The sequence below is a fragment of the Eimeria mitis genome, genomic scaffold (genome assembly GCF_000499745.2).
Source record: "Eimeria mitis Houghton genomic scaffold, Emh_scaff183, whole genome shotgun sequence".
NCBI lineage: Eukaryota > Apicomplexa > Conoidasida > Eucoccidiorida > Eimeriidae > Eimeria > Eimeria mitis.
The window spans coordinates 27,940-28,565 of record NW_013570151.1 but is presented as its reverse complement, the minus strand read 5'-3'; positions in this window follow the sequence as shown (position 1 = coordinate 28,565).

The following is a 626-nucleotide window of genomic DNA, read 5'->3' as shown; positions in this document are numbered from 1 at the left end:
ATATATATATATATATATATATATATATATATATATATATATATATATATGTGTGTGTGTGTGTGTGTGTTTGTGAGGTGTATATACAGTCGAGAAACAAAAGGGAGATGCAAGCACACAACAGGTGTATCTGAACCGTTTATACAGATCATACAAATCAGGTGGGTATATAGAAATACAGCCACGCATGCATCCATCCATCCACACATGCATGCATGCATGCATGCATGCATGCATGCATGCATGCATGCATGCATGCATGCATGCAGCAGGAGAGTGTACAGACACCGCAGAGCGCTCTCCTCTCACCAGGTATGCGGCGCAGGGTATGACCCTCTTCTTGTCCTTGAGATAAGCCTCAGCCATCAACACCCCCGAAGCTGCCGGCGCGAAGAAAGCGGAGCCCGTCTTCAGCAGGCTGCAGAAATAAATATAAATACACACAGTTGCGCGTTGTATTCAGGTGTACATACACCTCAAATATAAATACATATATTGTCAGGTGTATAGGCACCATTCAGGTGTACATGCAGCTGCACCGTTGCGACGGTGCACACAACCTTGTATATATGCATATATATTTGTATTTTTGCGTTTTTTTGTTTTAGTGCAACAAAAACATACAT